Here is a 17,143-nt window from a genome sequence, read left to right on the forward strand (position 1 = left end):
ACCCGAGCCCCAGCGCTGGACTCACCTTCCGCCCCACCGCCACCCGGGCCGTTATTGGCGCCGCCTGTCATCAGGGCGGCAGAACCGGCAGGGCCCTCTGAGCCCCCAGCGACCTTGGAAGGCCCCAGGCGCCAAAATGTTTGGGCCCAGGCTCCTGCTCGCCAGCGCCCTCACTCTGCCCGCCCCTCCACTCGCCGCACAGCCGGCATTTTGGGCCTGCCGGCATCCTGCTTGCTAACCCTAACCCTAGGTCCGTCCCCGAGAGGCCCCTGACAAGGGGCCCGGGGATGCAACGCTGGGGATTGGGGACCCCAGTGCCCCAGGGCCGGACTAACACTGTTGCCCCTCCACCACCTGGGCCAGTAGGGGCGCTGCCGCTCATTCCCGGCAGGAGAAGGGGCAGGGCCCTCCAAGCCCCCTTCCACATTCGATGGCCCCCTGCCCCAAAGCGCTTGGGCCCACGTTCCCACTAGTCAGCGCCCTCACCTCAACCCGCCCCTCCGCTCGAAACACAGCAGCCGGATCGGACCTGCCGGCCACCTGGGGGCTAACCCTATCCCTAGGTTGGTTCCCGAGGGGCCCCTCCCAAGGGGCCTTGCGCCGCCATGCCCGGGATCCTGGACGTCCTAGCCCCAGGGCCGGACTCACCCTGCAGCCACCCGCCACCCGGGCCGCTAGGAGCGCCGCTGGTCATTCAGGCGGGAGAAGGGGCAGGGTCCTACAAGCCCCTGACGACCTTCGAAGGCTGCCCCAGCGCCAAAACCTGTGGGCCCACGGTCCCGCTCGCCAGCTCCCTCCCCTGACCGGCCGCAATGCGCGGTACACAGCCAGGGGATTGGGCCTGATGCCCTCCTGGGGGCTAAGCCTAACCCAAGGTGGGTCCCCCAGGGGCCCATCCGAAGGTGCTTGTCGTCCCAACGCCAGGGATTGGGGACCCGAGACCCAGCGCCGGATTCACCCTGCAGCCCCCCACCCCTGGGCCGCTAGGGGGCCTGCCGGTTATTCAGGGGGGCAGAACGGGCAGGGCCCTCTGAGCCCCCAGCCACCTTCGAAGGCCCCCGCGCCAAAATGTTTGGGCCCAGGCTTCTGCTCGCCAGTGCCCTCACTCCGCCCGCCCCTGAACTCACAGCACAGCCGGCATTTCGGGCCTGCAGGCATCCTGCTTGCTAACCCTAACCCTAGGTCAGTCCGCGAGATGCCCATCACAAGGGGCCTGGGGCTGCAACGCTGGGGATTGGGGACCCCTGAGACCCAGGGCCAAACTAACACTGCTGCCCCTCCACCACCTGGGCCACTAGGGGCGCTGCCGCTCATTCAGGACAGGAGAACATACAGGGCCCTCCCAGGCCCCCACCCCCGGACCCTCGATGCACCCGCTCCCCAAAGCGCTTGGGCCCACGCTCCCACTAGTCAGCGCCCTCACCTCAAACCGCCCCTCCGCTCGAAACACAGCAGGCGGATCGGACCTGCCCTACTCCTGGAGGCTAATCCTAACCCTAGGTCGGTCCCCGAAGGGCCCATCCAAGGGGTTTGGCGCCCCAACGCTGGGGATTGGGAACCTCCGAACCCCAGCGCTGGACTCACCCTGCAGCCCCCCGCCACCCGGACCGCTAGGGGCGCCCCCAGTCATTCAGGCTCGAGAACGGGTAGGGTCCTCGGAGCCCCTGGCGAGCTGCGAAGGCCGCCTGCGCCAAAACACCTGGGCTCACGCTCCCACTCACCAGCGCCCTCCCCTCGGCCCGCCCCCCCCCCTCGCCACACCATCCATGGATCCTGCCTGCCGGCCTCCTCGGGGCTAATCCTAACCCTAGGTCGGCCCCCAAGGGGCTCCTCCCAAGAGGCCTGGCACCGCAATGCCAGGGATTGGGGACCCCCGCCCCAGCGCTGGACTCACCCTCCGCCCCACCGCCACCCGGGCCTTTATTGGCGCCGCTGGTCATTCAGGGCGGGAGAATGTGCAGGGCACACCGAGCCCCTGGCGCATTTCGAAGGCCCCCGCGCCAAACTCTTGGGCCCCCGCTCCCACTCCTGAACGCCCTCAGCTCGGCCTGCCCCTCCGCTCGCTGCACATCCAGCAGATCGGGCTTGCAGGCCTCCTGGGGGCTAACCCTAACTCTAGGTGGGGTCCTTAGGGGCCCCTCGCAAGGGGCCTGGCGCCCCAACGCCTGGGATTGGGGACCCGAGACCCAGCACTGGACTCACCCTCCGCCCCACCGCCACCCGGGCCCTTATTGGCGCCGCCTGTCATCAGGGCGGCAGAATGGGCAGGGCTCTCTGAGCCCCCAGCGACCTCGGAAGGCCCCAGGCGCCAAAATGTTTGGGCCCAGGCTCCTGCTCGCCAGAGCCCTCACTCCGCCCGCCCCTCCACTGGCCGCACAGCCGGCATTTTGGGCCTGCTGGCATCCTGCTTGCTAACCCTAACCCTAGGTCAGTCCCCGAGAGGCCCCTGACAAGGGGCCCGGGGATGCAACGCTGGGGATTGGGGACCCCTGTGCCCCAGGGCCGGACTAACACTGTTGCCCCTCTACCACCTGGGCCACTAGGGGCGCTGCTGCTCATTCCCGGCCTGAGAAGGGACAGGGCCCTCCAAGCCCCCTTCCACATTCGATGGCCCCCTGCCCCAAAGCGCTTGGGCCCACGTTCCCACTAGTCAGCGCCCTCACCTCAACCCGCCCCTCCGCTCGAAACACAGCAGCCGGATCAGACCTGCCGGCCTCCTGGGGGCTAACCCTAACCCTAGGTCGGTTCCCGAGGGACCCCTCCCAAGGGGCCTTGCGCCGCCATGCCCGGGATCCTGGACGTCCTAGCCCCAGGGCCGGACTCACCCTGCAGCCACCCGCCACCCGGGCCGCTAGGAGCGCCGCCGGTCATTCAGGCGGGAGAAGGGGCAGGGTCCTACAAGCCCCTGACGACCTTCGAAGGCCGCCCCAGCGCCAAAACCTGTGGGCCCACGGTCCCGCTCGCCAGCTCCCTCCCCTGGCCCGCCGCAATGCGCGCTACACAGCCAGGGGATTGGGCCTGATGGCCTCCTGGGGGCTAAGCCTAACCCAAGGTGGGTCCACCAGGGGCCCATCCGAAGGTGCTTGGCGCCCCAACGCCAGGGATTGGGGACCCGAGACCCAGCGCCGGATTCACCCTGCAGCCCCCAACCCCTGGACCGCTAGGGGGGCCGCCGGTTATTCAGTGGGGGAGAACGGGCAGGGCCCTCTGAGCCCCCAGCGACCTTCGAAGGCCCCAGGCGCCAAAATGTTTGGGCCGAGGCTTCTGCTCGCCAGCGTCCTCACTCCGCCCGCCCCTCCACTCACAGCACAGCCGGCATTTCGGGCCTGCCGGCATCCTGCTTGCTAACCCTAACCCTAAGTCAGTCCCCGAGAGGCCCATAACCAGGGGCCTGGGGCTGCAACGCTGGGGATTGGGGACCCCTGAGACCCAGGGCCAAACTAACACTGCTGCCCCTCCACCACCTGGGCCACTAGGGGCGCTGCCGCTCATTCAGGGCAGGAGAACATGCAGGGCACTCCCAGCCTCCCACCAGCCCAGGACCCTCCATGCACCCGCTCCCCAAAGCGCTTGGGCCCACGCTCCCACTTGTCAGCGCCCTCACCCCAACCCGCCCCTCCGCTCGAAACACAGCAGGCGGATCGGATCTGCCATACTCCTGGAGGCTAATCCTAACCCTAGGTCGGTCCCTGAAGAGCCCACCCAAGGGGCTTAGCGCCCCAACGCTGGGGATTGGGAACCTCCGAACCCCAGCGCTGGACTCACCCTGCAGCCCCCCACCACCCGGGCCGCTAGGGGCGCCGCCAGTCATTCAGGCTCGACAACGGGTAGGGCCCTCGGAGCCCCTGGCGAGTTTCGAAGGCCGCCTGAGCCAAAACACCTGGGCTCACGCTCCCACTCACCAGCGCCATCCCCTCGGCCCCCCCCTACCCTCGCCACACCGCCCATGGATCCTGCCTGCCGGCCTCCTCGGGGCTAATCCTAACCCTAGGTCGGCCCCCAAGGGGCTCCTCCCAAGAGGCCTGGCACCGCAATGCCAGGGATTGGGGACCCCCGCCCCAGCGCTGGACTCACCCTCCGCCCCACCGCCACCCGGGCCTTTATTGGCGCCGCTGGTCATTCAGGGTGGGAGAATGTGCAGGGCACACCGAGCCCCTGGCGCATTTCGAAGGCCCCCGCGCCAAACTCTTGGGCCCCCGCTCCCACTCCTCAACGCCCTCAGCTCGGCCTGCCCCTCCGCTCGCTGCACATCCAGCAGATCGGGCTTGCAGGCCTCCTGGGGGCTAACCCTAACTCTAGGTGGGCTCCTTAGGGGCCCCTCGCAAGGGGCCTGGCGCCCCAACGCCTGGGATTGGGGACCCGAGACCCAGCGCTGGACTCACCCTCCGCCCCACCGCCACCCGGGCCCTTATTGGCGCCGCCTGTCATCAGGGCGGCAGAATGGGCAGGGCTCTCTGAGCCCCCAGCGACCTTGGAAGGCCCCAGGCGCCAAAATGTTTGGGCCCAGGCTTCTGCTCGCCAGCGTCCTCACTCCGCCCGCCCCTCCACTCACAGCACAGCCGGCATTTCGGGCCTGCCGGCATTCTGCTTGCTAACCCTAACCCTAAGTCAGTCCCCGAGAGGCCCATAACCAGGGGCCTGGGGCTGCAACGCTGGGGATTGGGGACCCCTGAGACCCAGGGCCAAACTAACACTGCTGCCCCTCCACCACCTGGGCCACTAGGGGCGCTGCTGCTCATTCCTGGCGGGAGAAGGGGCAGGGCCCTCCAAGCCCCCTTCCACATTCGATGGCCCCCTGCCCCAAAGCGCTTGGGCCCACGTTCCCACTAGTCAGCTCCCTCACCTCAACCCGCCCCTCCGCTCGAAACACAGCAGCCGCATCGGACCTGCCGGCCTCCTGGGGGCTAACCCTAACCCCAGGTCGGTACCCGAGGGGCCCCTCCCAAGGGGCCTTGCGCCGCCATGCCCCGGATCCTGGACGTCCTAGCCCCAGGGCCGGACTCACCCTGCAGCCACCCGCCACCCGGGCCGCTAGGAGCGCCGCCGGTCATTCAGGCGGGAGAAGGGGCACGGTCCTACAAGCCCCTGACGACCTTCGAAGGCCGCCCCAGCGCCAAAACCTGTGGGCCCACGGTCCCGCTCGCCAGCTCCCTCCCCTGGCCCGCCGCAATGCGCGCTACACAGCCAGGGGATTGGGCCTGATGGCCTCCTGGGGGCTAAGCCTAACCCAAGGTGGGTCCCCCAGGGGCCCATCCGAAGGTGCTTGGCGCCCCAACGCCAGGGATTGGGGACCCGAGACCCAGCGTCGGATTCACCCTGCAGCCCCCCACCACTGGGCCGCTAGGGGGCCCGCCGGTTATTCAGGGGGGGAGAACGGGCAGGGCCCTCTGAGCCCCCAGCGACCGTCGAAGACCCCCGCGCCAAAATGTTTGGGCCCAGGCTTCTGCTCGCCAGCGCCCTCACTCCGACCGCCCCTCCACTCACAGCACAGCCGGCATTTCGGGCCTGCCGGCATTCTGCTTGCTAACCCTAACCCTAGGTCAGTCCCCGAGAGGCCCATCACAAGGGGCCTGGGGCTGCAACGCTGGGGATTGGGGACCCCTGAGACCCAGGGCCAAACTAACACTGCTGCCCCTCCACCACCTGGGCCACTAGGGGCGCTGCCGCTCATTCAGGGCAGGAGAACATACAGGGCCCTCCCAGCCCCCCACCCCCGGACCCTCCATGCACCCGCTCCCCAAAGCGCTTGGGCCCACGCTCCCACTAGTCAGCGCCCTCACCTCAACCCGCCCCTCCGCTCGAAACACAGCAGGCGGATCGGACCTGCCCTACTCCTGGAGGCTAATCCTAACCCTAGGTCGGTCCCCGAAGGGCCCATCCAAGGGGCTTGGCGCCCCAACGCTGGGGATTGGGAACCTCCGAACCCCAGCGCTGGACTCACCCTGCAGCGCCCCGCCACCCGGGCCGCTAGGGGCGCCGCCAGTCATTCAGGCTCGAGAACGGGTAGGGCCCTCCGAGCCCCTGGCGAGCTTCGAAGGCCACCTGCGCCAAAACACTTGGGCCCACGCTCCCACTCACCAGCGCCCTCCCCTCGGCTCGCCCCCCCCCTCGCCACACCGCCCATGGATCCTGCCTGCTGGCGCCTTGGGGGCTAATCCTAACCCTAGGTCGGCCCCCAAGGGGCTCCTCCCAAGGGGCCTGGCACCGCAGTGCCAGGGATTGGGGACCCCCGCCCCAGCGCTGGACTCACCCTCCGCCCCACCGCCACCCGGGCCTTTATTGGCGCCGCTGGTCATTCAGGGCGGGAGAATGTGCAGGGCACACCGAGCCCCTGGCGCATTTCGAAGGCCCCCGCGCCAAACTCTTGGGCCCCCGCTCCCACTCCTCAACGCCCTCAGCTCGGCCTGCCCCTCCGCTCGCTGCACATCCAGCAGATCGGGCTTGCAGGCCTCCTGGGGGCTAACCCTAACTCTAGGTGGGCTCCTTAGGGGCCCCTCGCAAGGGGCCTGGCGCCCCAATGCTTGGGATTGGGGACCCGAGCCCCAGCGCTGGACTCACCCTCCGCCCCACCGCCACCCGGGCCCTTATTGGCGCCGCTTGTCATCAGGGCGGCAGAACGGGCAGGGCCCTCTGAGCCCCCAGCGACCTTGGAAGGCCCCAGGCGCCAAAATGTTTGGGCCCAGGCTCCTGCTCGCCAGCGCCCTCACTCCGCCCGCCCCTCCACTCGCCGCACAGCCGGTATTTTGGGCCTGCCGGCATCCTGCTTGCTAACCCTAACCCTAGGTCCGTCCCTGAGAGGCCCCTGACAAGGGGCCCGGGGATGCAACCCTGGGGATTGGGGACCCCAGTGCCCCAGGGCCGGACTAACACTGTTGCCCCTCCACCACCTGGGCCACTAGGGGCGCTGCCGCTCATTCCTGGCGGGAGAAGGGGCAGGGCCCTCCAAGCCCCCTTCCACATTCGATGGCCCCCTGCCCCAAAGCGCTTGGGCCCACGTTCCCACTAGTCAGCGCCCTCACCTCAACCCGCCCCTCCGCTCGAAACACAGCAGCCGGATCGGACCTGCCAGCCTCCTGGGGGCTAACCCTAACCCTAGGTCGGTTCCGAGGGGCCCCTCCCAAGGGGCCTTGCGCCGCCATGCCCGGGATCCTGGACGTCCTAGCCCCAGGGCGGGACTCACCCTGCAGCCACCCGCCACCCGGGCCGCTAGGAGCGCCGCCGGTCATTCAGGCGGGAGAAGGGGCACGGTCCTACAAGCCCCTGACGACCTTCGAAGGCCGCCCCAGCGCCAAAACCTGTGGGCCCACGGTCCCGCTCGCCAGCTCCCTCCCCTGGCCCGCCGCAATGCGCGCTACACAGCCAGGGGATTGGGCCTGATGGCCTCCTGGGGGCTAAGCCTAACCCAAGGTGGGTCCCCCAGGGGCCCATCCGAAGGTGCTTGTCGCCCCAACGCCAGAGATTGGGGACCCGAGACCCAGCGCCGGATTCACCCTGCAGCCCCCCACCCCTGGGCCGCTAGGGGGCCCGCCGGTTATTCGTGGGGGGAGAACGGGCAGGGCCCTCTGAGCCCCCAGCGACCTTCGAAGGCCCCCGCGCCAAAATGTTTGGGCCCAGGCTTCTGCTCGCCAGCGCCCTCACTCCGCCCCCCCCCTCCACTCACAGCACAGCCAGCATTTCGGGCCTGCCGGCATCCTGCTTGCTAACCCTAACCCTAGGTCAGTCCCCGAGAGGCCCATCACAAGGGGCCAGGGGCTGCAACGCTGGGGATTGGGGACCCCTGAGACTCAGGGCCAAACTAACACTGCTGCCCCTCCACCACCTGGGCCACTAGGGGCGCTGCCGCTCATTCAGGGCAGGAGAACATACAGGGCCCTCCCAGCCCCCCACCCCGGACCCTCGATGCACCCGCTCCCCAAAGCGCTTGGGCCCACGCTCTCACTAGTCAGCGCCCTCACCTCAACCCGCCCCTCCGCTCGAAACACAGCAGGCGGATCGGACCTGCCCTACTCCTGGAGGCTAATCCTAACCCTAGGTCGGTCCCTGAAGGGCCCATCCAAGGGGCTTGGCGCCCCAACGATGGGGATTGGGAACCTCTGAACCCCAGCGCTGGACTCACCCTGCAGCGCCCCGCCACCCGGGCCGCTAGGGGCGCCGCCAGTCATTCAGGCTCGAGAACGGGTAGGGCCCTCCGAGCCCCTGGCAAGCTTCGAAGGCCGCCTGCGCCAAAACACTTGGGCCCACGCTCCCACTCACCAGCGCCCTCCACTCGGCTCGCCCGCCCCCCTCGCCACACCGCCCATGGATCCTGCCTGCCAGCCTCCTCGGGGCTAATCCTAACCCTAGGTCGGCCCCCAAGGGGCTCCTCCCAAGGGGCCTGGCACCGCAATGCCTCGGATTGGGGACCTCCGCCCCAGCGCTGGACTCACCCTCCGCCCCACCGCCACCCGGGCCTTTATTGGCGCCGCTGGTCATTCAGGGCGGGAGAATGTGCAGGGCACACCGAGCCCCTGGCGCATTTCGAAGGCCCCCGCGCCAAACTCTTGGGCCCCCGCTGCCACTTCTCAACGCCCTCAGCTCGGCCTGCCCCTCTGCTCGCTGCACATCCAGCAGATCGGCCTTGCAGGCCTCCTGGGGGCTAACCCTAACTCTAGGTGGGCTCCTTAGGGGCCCCTCGCAAGGGGCCTGGAGCCCCAACGCTTGGGATTGGGGACCCGAGCCCCAGCGCTGGACTCACCCTCCGCCCCACCGCCACCCGGGCCGTTATTGGCGCCGCCTGTCATCAGGGCGGCAGAACAGGCAGGGCCCTCTGAGCCCCCAGCGACCTTGGAAGGCCCCAGGCGCCAAAATGTTTGGGCCCAGGCTCCTGCTCGCCAGCGCCCTCACTCCGCCCGCCCCTCCACTCGCCGCACAGCCGGCATTTTGGGCCTGCCGGCATCCTGCTTGCTAACCCTAACCCTAGGTCCGTCCCCGAGAGGCCCCTGACAAGGGGCCCTGGGATGCAACGCTGGGGATTGGGGACCCCAGTGCCCCAGGGCCGGACTAACACTGTTGCCCCTCCACCACCTGGGCCACTAGGGGCGCTGCCGCTCATTCCCGGCGGGAGAAGGGGCAGGGCCCTCCAAGCCCCCTTCCACATTCGATGGCCCCTGCCCCAAAGCGCTTGGGCCCACGTTCCCACTAGTCAGCGCCCTCACCTCAACCCGCCCCTCCGCTCGAAACACAGCAGGCGGATCGGACCTGCCGGCCTCCTGGGGGCTAACCCTAACCCTAGGTCGGTTCCCGAGGGGCCCCTCCCAAGGGGCCTTGCGCCGCCATGCCCGGGATCCTGGACGTCCTAGCCCCAGGGCCGGACTCACGCTGCAGCCACCCGCCACCCGGGCCGCTAGGAGCGCCGCCGGTCATTCAGGCGGGAGAAGGGGCAGGGTCCTACAAGCCCCTGACGACCATCGAAGGCCGCCCCAGCGCCAAAACCTGTGGGCCCACGGTCCCGCTCGCCAGCTCCCTCCCCTGGCCCGCCGCAATGCGCGCTACACAGCCAGGGGATTGGTCCTGATGGCCTCCTGGGGGCTAAGCCTAACCCAAGGTGGGTCCCCCAGGGGCCCATTCGAAGGTGCTTGTCGCCCCAACGCCAGGGATTGGGGACCCGAGACCCAGCGCCGGATTCACCCTGCAGCCCCCCACCCCTGGGCCGCTAGGGGGCCCGCCGGTTATTCAGGGGGGCAGAACGGGCAGGGCCCTCTGAACCCCGAGCCACCTTCGAAGGCCCCCGCGCCAAAATGTTTGGGCCCAGGCTTCTGCTCGCCAACGCCCTCACTCCGTCCGCCCCTCCACTCACAGCACAGCCGGCATTTCAGGCCTGCCGGCATCCTGCTTGCTAACCCTAACCCTAGGTCAGTCCCCGAGAGGCCCATCACAAGGGGCCTGGGGCTGCAACGCTGGGGATTGGGGACCCCTGAGACCCAGGGCCAAACTAACACTGCTGCCCCTCCACCACCTGGGCCACTAGGGGTGCTGCCGCTCATTCACGGCAGGAGAACATACAGGGCCCTCCCAGTCCCCCCCCCCCCCGACCCTGGATGCACCAGCTCCCCAAAGAGCTTGGGCCCACGCTCTCACTAGTCAGCGCCCTCACCTCAACCCGCCCCTCCGCTCGAAACACAGCAGGCAGATTGACCTGCCCTACTCCTGGAGGCTAATCCTAACCCTAGGTCGGTCCCCGAAGGGCCCATCCAAGGGGCTTGGCGCCCCAACGCTGGGGATTGGGAACCTCCGAACCCCAGCGCTGGACTCACCCTGCAGAACCCCGCCACCCGGGCCGCTAGGGGCGCCGCCAGTCATTCAGGCTCGAGAACGGGTAGGGCCCTCCGAGCCCCTGTGGAGCTTGGAAGGCCGCCTGCGCCAAAACACTTGGGCCCACGCTCCCACTCACCAGTGCCCTCCCCTCGGCTCGCCCCCCCCCCCTCGCCACACCGCCCATGGATCCTGCCTGCCGGCCTCCTCGGGGCTAATCCTAACCCTAAGTCGGCCCCCAAGGGGCTCCTCCCAAGGGGCTTGGCACCGCAATGCCAGGGATTGGGGACCCCCGCCCCAGCGCTGGACTCACCCTCCGCCCCACCGCCACCCGGGCCTTTATTGGCGCCGCTGGTCATTCAGGGCGGGAGAATGTGCAGGGCACACCGAGCCCCTGGCGCATTTCGAAGGCCCCCGCGCCAAACTCTTGGGCCCCCCGCTCCCACTCCTCAACGCCCTCAGCTCGGCCTGCCCCTCTGCTCGCTGCACATCCAGCAGATCGGGCTTGCAGGCCTCCTGGGGGCTAACCCTAACTCTAGGTAGGCTCCTTAGGGGCCCCTCGCAAGGGGCCTGGCGCCCCAACGCCTGGGATTGGGGACCCGAGCCCCAGCGCTGGACTCACCCTCCGCCCCACCGCCACCCGTGCCGTTATTGGCGCCCCCTGTCATCAGGGCGGCAGAACGGGCAGGGCCCTTTGAGCCCCCAGCGACCTTGGAAGGCCCCAGGCGCCAAAATGTTTGGGCCCAGGCTCCTGCTCGCCAGCGCCCTCACTCCGCCCGCCCCTCCACTCGCCGCACAGCCGGCATTTTGGGCCTGCCGGCATCCTGCTTGCTAACCCTAACCCTAGGTCCGACCCCGAGAGGCCCCTGACAAGGGGCCCGGGGATGCAACGCTGGGGATTGGGGACCCCAGTGCCCCAGGGCCGGACTAACACTGTTGCCCCTCCACCACCTGGGCCACTAGGGGCGCTGCCGCTCATTCAAGACAGGAGAACATACAGGGCCCTCCCAGCCCCCCACCCCCGGACCCTCGATGCACCCGCTCCCCAAAGAGCTTGGGCCCACGCTCCCACTAGTCAGCGCCCTCACCTCAACCCGCCCCTCCGCTCGAAACACAGCAGGCGGATCGGACCTGCCCTACTCCTGGAGGCTAATCCTAACCATAGGTTGGTCCCCGAAGGGCCCATCCAAGGGGCTTGGCGCCCCAACGCTGGGGATTGGGAACCTCCGAACCCCAGCGCTGGACTCACCCTGCAGCGCCCCGCCACCCGGGCCGCTAGGGGCGCCGCCAGTCATTCAGGCTCGAGAACGGGTAGGGCCCTCCGAGCCCCTGGCGAGCTTCGAAGGCCACCTGCGCCAAAACACTTGGGCCCACGCTCCCACTCACCAGCGCCCTCCCCTCGGCTCGCCCCCCCCCTCGCCACACCGCCCATGGATCCTGCCTGCTGGCGCCTTGGGGGCTAATCCTAACCCTAGGTCGGCCCCCAAGGGGCTCCTCCCAAGGGGCCTGGCACCGCAGTGCCAGGGATTGGGGACCCCCGCCCCAGCGCTGGACTCACCCTCCGCCCCACCGCCACCCGGGCCTTTATTGGCGCCGCTGGTCATTCAGGGCGGGAGAATGTGCAGGGCACACCGAGCCCCTGGCGCATTTCGAAGGCCCCCGCGCCAAACTCTTGGGCCCCCGCTCCCACTCCTCAACGCCCTCAGCTCGGCCTGCCCCTCCGCTCGCTGCACATCCAGCAGATCGGGCTTGCAGGCCTCCTGGGGGCTAACCCTAACTCTAGGTGGGCTCCTTAGGGGCCCCTCGCAAGGGGCCTGGCGCCCCAATGCTTGGGATTGGGGACCCGAGCCCCAGCGCTGGACTCACCCTCCGCCCCACCGCCACCCGGGCCCTTATTGGCGCCGCTTGTCATCAGGGCGGCAGAACGGGCAGGGCCCTCTGAGCCCCCAGCGACCTTGGAAGGCCCCAGGCGCCAAAATGTTTGGGCCCAGGCTCCTGCTCGCCAGCGCCCTCACTCCGCCCGCCCCTCCACTCGCCGCACAGCCGGTATTTTGGGCCTGCCGGCATCCTGCTTGCTAACCCTAACCCTAGGTCCGTCCCTGAGAGGCCCCTGACAAGGGGCCCGGGGATGCAACCCTGGGGATTGGGGACCCCAGTGCCCCAGGGCCGGACTAACACTGTTGCCCCTCCACCACCTGGGCCACTAGGGGCGCTGCCGCTCATTCCTGGCGGGAGAAGGGGCAGGGCCCTCCAAGCCCCCTTCCACATTCGATGGCCCCCTGCCCCAAAGCGCTTGGGCCCACGTTCCCACTAGTCAGCGCCCTCACCTCAACCCGCCCCTCCGCTCGAAACACAGCAGCCGGATCGGACCTGCCAGCCTCCTGGGGGCTAACCCTAACCCTAGGTCGGTTCCGAGGGGCCCCTCCCAAGGGGCCTTGCGCCGCCATGCCCGGGATCCTGGACGTCCTAGCCCCAGGGCGGGACTCACCCTGCAGCCACCCGCCACCCGGGCCGCTAGGAGCGCCGCCGGTCATTCAGGCGGGAGAAGGGGCACGGTCCTACAAGCCCCTGACGACCTTCGAAGGCCGCCCCAGCGCCAAAACCTGTGGGCCCACGGTCCCGCTCGCCAGCTCCCTCCCCTGGCCCGCCGCAATGCGCGCTACACAGCCAGGGGATTGGGCCTGATGGCCTCCTGGGGGCTAAGCCTAACCCAAGGTGGGTCCCCCAGGGGCCCATCCGAAGGTGCTTGTCGCCCCAACGCCAGAGATTGGGGACCCGAGACCCAGCGCCGGATTCACCCTGCAGCCCCCCACCCCTGGGCCGCTAGGGGGCCCGCCGGTTATTCGTGGGGGGAGAACGGGCAGGGCCCTCTGAGCCCCCAGCGACCTTCGAAGGCCCCCGCGCCAAAATGTTTGGGCCCAGGCTTCTGCTCGCCAGCGCCCTCACTCCGCCCCCCCCCTCCACTCACAGCACAGCCAGCATTTCGGGCCTGCCGGCATCCTGCTTGCTAACCCTAACCCTAGGTCAGTCCCCGAGAGGCCCATCACAAGGGGCCAGGGGCTGCAACGCTGGGGATTGGGGACCCCTGAGACTCAGGGCCAAACTAACACTGCTGCCCCTCCACCACCTGGGCCACTAGGGGCGCTGCCGCTCATTCAGGGCAGGAGAACATACAGGGCCCTCCCAGCCCCCCACCCCGGACCCTCGATGCACCCGCTCCCCAAAGCGCTTGGGCCCACGCTCTCACTAGTCAGCGCCCTCACCTCAACCCGCCCCTCCGCTCGAAACACAGCAGGCGGATCGGACCTGCCCTACTCCTGGAGGCTAATCCTAACCCTAGGTCGGTCCCTGAAGGGCCCATCCAAGGGGCTTGGCGCCCCAACGATGGGGATTGGGAACCTCTGAACCCCAGCGCTGGACTCACCCTGCAGCGCCCCGCCACCCGGGCCGCTAGGGGCGCCGCCAGTCATTCAGGCTCGAGAACGGGTAGGGCCCTCCGAGCCCCTGGCAAGCTTCGAAGGCCGCCTGCGCCAAAACACTTGGGCCCACGCTCCCACTCACCAGCGCCCTCCACTCGGCTCGCCCGCCCCCCTCGCCACACCGCCCATGGATCCTGCCTGCCAGCCTCCTCGGGGCTAATCCTAACCCTAGGTCGGCCCCCAAGGGGCTCCTCCCAAGGGGCCTGGCACCGCAATGCCTCGGATTGGGGACCTCCGCCCCAGCGCTGGACTCACCCTCCGCCCCACCGCCACCCGGGCCTTTATTGGCGCCGCTGGTCATTCAGGGCGGGAGAATGTGCAGGGCACACCGAGCCCCTGGCGCATTTCGAAGGCCCCCGCGCCAAACTCTTGGGCCCCCGCTGCCACTTCTCAACGCCCTCAGCTCGGCCTGCCCCTCTGCTCGCTGCACATCCAGCAGATCGGCCTTGCAGGCCTCCTGGGGGCTAACCCTAACTCTAGGTGGGCTCCTTAGGGGCCCCTCGCAAGGGGCCTGGAGCCCCAACGCTTGGGATTGGGGACCCGAGCCCCAGCGCTGGACTCACCCTCCGCCCCACCGCCACCCGGGCCGTTATTGGCGCCGCCTGTCATCAGGGCGGCAGAACAGGCAGGGCCCTCTGAGCCCCCAGCGACCTTGGAAGGCCCCAGGCGCCAAAATGTTTGGGCCCAGGCTCCTGCTCGCCAGCGCCCTCACTCCGCCCGCCCCTCCACTCGCCGCACAGCCGGCATTTTGGGCCTGCCGGCATCCTGCTTGCTAACCCTAACCCTAGGTCCGTCCCCGAGAGGCCCCTGACAAGGGGCCCTGGGATGCAACGCTGGGGATTGGGGACCCCAGTGCCCCAGGGCCGGACTAACACTGTTGCCCCTCCACCACCTGGGCCACTAGGGGCGCTGCCGCTCATTCCCGGCGGGAGAAGGGGCAGGGCCCTCCAAGCCCCCTTCCACATTCGATGGCCCCTGCCCCAAAGCGCTTGGGCCCACGTTCCCACTAGTCAGCGCCCTCACCTCAACCCGCCCCTCCGCTCGAAACACAGCAGGCGGATCGGACCTGCCGGCCTCCTGGGGGCTAACCCTAACCCTAGGTCGGTTCCCGAGGGGCCCCTCCCAAGGGGCCTTGCGCCGCCATGCCCGGGATCCTGGACGTCCTAGCCCCAGGGCCGGACTCACGCTGCAGCCACCCGCCACCCGGGCCGCTAGGAGCGCCGCCGGTCATTCAGGCGGGAGAAGGGGCAGGGTCCTACAAGCCCCTGACGACCATCGAAGGCCGCCCCAGCGCCAAAACCTGTGGGCCCACGGTCCCGCTCGCCAGCTCCCTCCCCTGGCCCGCCGCAATGCGCGCTACACAGCCAGGGGATTGGTCCTGATGGCCTCCTGGGGGCTAAGCCTAACCCAAGGTGGGTCCCCCAGGGGCCCATTCGAAGGTGCTTGTCGCCCCAACGCCAGGGATTGGGGACCCGAGACCCAGCGCCGGATTCACCCTGCAGCCCCCCACCCCTGGGCCGCTAGGGGGCCCGCCGGTTATTCAGGGGGGCAGAACGGGCAGGGCCCTCTGAACCCCGAGCCACCTTCGAAGGCCCCCGCGCCAAAATGTTTGGGCCCAGGCTTCTGCTCGCCAACGCCCTCACTCCGTCCGCCCCTCCACTCACAGCACAGCCGGCATTTCAGGCCTGCCGGCATCCTGCTTGCTAACCCTAACCCTAGGTCAGTCCCCGAGAGGCCCATCACAAGGGGCCTGGGGCTGCAACGCTGGGGATTGGGGACCCCTGAGACCCAGGGCCAAACTAACACTGCTGCCCCTCCACCACCTGGGCCACTAGGGGTGCTGCCGCTCATTCACGGCAGGAGAACATACAGGGCCCTCCCAGTCCCCCACCCCCCCGACCCTGGATGCACCAGCTCCCCAAAGAGCTTGGGCCCACGCTCTCACTAGTCAGCGCCCTCACCTCAACCCGCCCCTCCGCTCGAAACACAGCAGGCAGATTGACCTGCCCTACTCCTGGAGGCTAATCCTAACCCTAGGTCGGTCCCCGAAGGGCCCATCCAAGGGGCTTGGCGCCCCAACGCTGGGGATTGGGAACCTCCGAACCCCAGCGCTGGACTCACCCTGCAGAACCCCGCCACCCGGGCCGCTAGGGGCGCCGCCAGTCATTCAGGCTCGAGAACGGGTAGGGCCCTCCGAGCCCCTGTGGAGCTTGGAAGGCCGCCTGCGCCAAAACACTTGGGCCCACGCTCCCACTCACCAGTGCCCTCCCCTCGGCTCGCCCCCCCCCCCTCGCCACACCGCCCATGGATCCTGCCTGCCGGCCTCCTCGGGGCTAATCCTAACCCTAAGTCGGCCCCCAAGGGGCTCCTCCCAAGGGGCTTGGCACCGCAATGCCAGGGATTGGGGACCCCCGCCCCAGCGCTGGACTCACCCTCCGCCCCACCGCCACCCGGGCCTTTATTGGCGCCGCTGGTCATTCAGGGCGGGAGAATGTGCAGGGCACACCGAGCCCCTGGCGCATTTCGAAGGCCCCCGCGCCAAACTCTTGGGCCCCCGCTCCCACTCCTCAACGCCCTCAGCTCGGCCTGCCCCTCTGCTCGCTGCACATCCAGCAGATCGGGCTTGCAGGCCTCCTGGGGGCTAACCCTAACTCTAGGTAGGCTCCTTAGGGGCCCCTCGCAAGGGGCCTGGCGCCCCAACGCCTGGGATTGGGGACCCGAGCCCCAGCGCTGGACTCACCCTCCGCCCCACCGCCACCCGTGCCGTTATTGGCGCCCCCTGTCATCAGGGCGGCAGAACGGGCAGGGCCCTTTGAGCCCCCAGCGACCTTGGAAGGCCCCAGGCGCCAAAATGTTTGGGCCCAGGCTCCTGCTCGCCAGCGCCCTCACTCCGCCCGCCCCTCCACTCGCCGCACAGCCGGCATTTTGGGCCTGCCGGCATCCTGCTTGCTAACCCTAACCCTAGGTCCGACCCCGAGAGGCCCCTGACAAGGGGCCCGGGGATGCAACGCTGGGGATTGGGGACCCCAGTGCCCCAGGGCCGGACTAACACTGTTGCCCCTCCACCACCTGGGCCACTAGGGGCGCTGCCGCTCATTCAAGACAGGAGAACATACAGGGCCCTCCCAGCCCCCCACCCCCGGACCCTCGATGCACCCGCTCCCCAAAGAGCTTGGGCCCACGCTCCCACTAGTCAGCGCCCTCACCTCAACCCGCCCCTCCGCTCGAAACACAGCAGGCGGATCGGACCTGCCCTACTCCTGGAGGCTAATCCTAACCATAGGTTGGTCCCCGAAGGGCCCATCCAAGGGGCTTGGCGCCCCAACGCTGGGGATTGGGAACCTCTGAACCCCAGCGCTGGACTCACCCTGCAG

This window comes from Ursus americanus, chromosome 27 (assembly GCF_024610735.1).
Source record: "Ursus americanus isolate L20-20 chromosome 27, mUrsAme1.1.p, whole genome shotgun sequence".
In the NCBI taxonomy this organism is placed as follows: domain Eukaryota; kingdom Metazoa; phylum Chordata; class Mammalia; order Carnivora; family Ursidae; genus Ursus; species Ursus americanus.